The sequence below is a fragment of the Carica papaya genome, chromosome 4 (assembly GCF_054855325.1).
Source record: "Carica papaya isolate Zhongbai chromosome 4, ASM5485532v1, whole genome shotgun sequence".
In the NCBI taxonomy this organism is placed as follows: domain Eukaryota; kingdom Viridiplantae; phylum Streptophyta; class Magnoliopsida; order Brassicales; family Caricaceae; genus Carica; species Carica papaya.
In genome coordinates this window covers 27,681,961-27,684,401 of record NC_142312.1, presented here as the reverse complement: position 1 = coordinate 27,684,401, position 2,441 = coordinate 27,681,961, and the positions used below count along the sequence as shown (strand labels likewise).

At 32.8% G+C, this 2,441-nt stretch overlaps 1 long non-coding RNA gene across 1 annotated transcript; it reads right to left on the bottom strand.

Moving 5' to 3' along the window:
* Window positions 1-270: 270 nt before the first annotated feature.
* On the bottom strand, window positions 271-1,447 carry LOC148266516 (uncharacterized). Its single transcript, XR_015818780.1, has 2 exons — window positions 891-1,447; window positions 271-787 (listed from the first exon to the last, which is right to left on the bottom strand). It is a non-coding gene; the product is annotated as an uncharacterized LOC148266516 (long non-coding RNA).
* Between the last annotated feature and the right edge of the window lie 994 nt (window positions 1,448-2,441).

Sequence of the window (2,441 nt, the reverse complement as noted above, 5' to 3'; positions counted from 1 at the left end):
GATATATTTAGTAGTTAAAATTACGACACCATTTAATTTAAAATCGACATAGGTAATGTAATATTAGTTGGAAAATATTAGTTTAAGTTTAGAATGTAGAACCTGAATTGCAATTTAAGAAATAGCACGAACTCTACTATTTTCTTTTTCAAGTTCAAAACCCAAATGCTTTTCGGGAGAGGGAGGGAAGACAAAATTAGTAATAAAAAAATAATTTACCTATTTTATATATATCATAAATAATATAATAAAATTAATAGGATAAAAAAGTGATCTCCAAAAAAAGAAAACTAATTAGTAAATAAGAATTAATTTTGGGCTGGAGACCCGGGATCAAACCATCCGGTGTGCATGGTCTCAACATCATATTTTTTCAAATAAAAACTCTTGATTGACATAATAGATGCAGTTGGTCTTAAAACGATGTCGCAGAGATTCGGCTTGCTAAAGATACGGCGCAGTGAGGCATCTCCGTAATAACCAACGCTTGTTTTCCTAGGTCATGCAATTGCATCCACTTATTCTCCCCTACGTCAAACTTGAACACCTGAAACGATTCAATCCCGTTGCCTGACCTCCTCATCACCAGCCAAAACTCGCCGGAAAGTGACCTCACCCTGTACGGCAAGGCAAGGTTGGTCCACTTTGGAATTTTATGAGTTGGCCATCGTCCACGCTTTATCTTCTCTGGGTTCTCTGAATCATTTTTTATTTTGCAACTGAAAATCTTTTCTTCTATGCTACCGGAGTCTAAGGTGTAGAGACGATCATTATATATCATCAAGTCCTGGAACTGATAATTCTAAGTAAAATAATAAAATTATATATATTTAAATAGTAATTAAACACTTCATAAAAAAAGAAACAAAATCAAAACAGTTTTAACTTACAAAGGATTCTTAGTAAACCCGCCTCCCCTGTTATTTGAAACAGAGAGAAAATTACATCAATTGAAGCTCCTTCTGAATTATACTCATGGTCTGATCTTCCACAGGATCTTCTTGAGTTGATCTTCACTTTCACTAAATACCCAGCAGACATCATTCGCTACAGTGCCGTCTGTCAATCATGGCACTCTGTTGCTTCAACCTATTCAATATCTCCCGGCAGATGCACTCTATTCAATATCTCCCCGCATGGTACCCGCAAAATCAACCTTCCCGAAGAATCATCGCCGGCGGCGGCTAATAAATCCATCTTCTACATCGGAATCAGCAACGGATGGTTATTAACAGTCGGGTCCAACCGGCCGTTCGAGATTCATCTCTTGAATCCTTTCTCCGGGCTCCGACTCCTCCTTCCGCCATTACGTTCAAATCTTCCTTACGCGCTGGCGATACCTAAGCAATGAACCATAACGGGCTTCAAGGTCTCGTCCTGCCCTTCTCACCCACTCTGCTTCGTGGTTGTCACTTTCTAATTCGGGATTGGCGGAGTTATCTGCAGACCAGGGGACACCCAATGGAAGGATATTGACCAATTTCTTTATTTATTATTATTTTATAACATTTTTATTTTTAATTATTTAATTTTTAATTATACTCTGCCAGGGCTATTCTTTTGCTACTTTTTGATTCTAATGTAATAATTTGATTTAAATTTAAATTTAAATTTTGTAAAATATTTATAAAAATACAATATAAATATAATTCAAATTTTGATTATGCAGGAGTTGCTTTGTTAGATTTCTAATCCAAATTAAATATATTTGTAATTTTTTTTAACAAAAAGTACAGTGAATTTAATTTAATTATTCATATAATTTTAATATATGTATATTAAATAGTTAAAAAATTTAAAAATCGAATAAAAATAAATTAATTTCAAATAATTTTCAATGGCAAATGATCATGTCGCTCAAACAATCAAAGCTATCATCTCTACTTGTTCCTTAGCCTTTCTTTGGTGCTCTCTTTGCTCTACTCTTCAACATTTCAAGCTTCGATAAGCACCTGCAAAAATATAGTATAAAAACTTATTAGCCAAAATTTCATTCTCATTATAACATCTTTTATTAAGATCAAACTAATTTACCTATCAATTTTACAAACTATTTAACAGTCTTAGTTAAACTTCATTTTGAGTTCAGTTAAAATCAAACTCAATCTAAAATAGAGTTGGAAATAAATTTAAATAGTTAAATAAACTAAAGTTTAACTTAAACTCTATGCTTTTTAAAATGAATAAAACTCGAATCTAAAATAAAGTTTGAATCAAGCTTCTGATTGAACTTGAGCTTGACAGTATTGGAGAAAATCAAAGTGTGATAATTGAATATTAGGCTTGACTCGCTCCTTATCACTTAAAGTTTTACATATTTGCAAATAGTAGTAAGCTCTATTGAGAATTATGTAATGGATAGATAATTAACTATCAAGAGATTATCAGACATGGAAACGTTACTCTTTTTCTTGACGGACCATTAAGTTTTCTTCACCTAC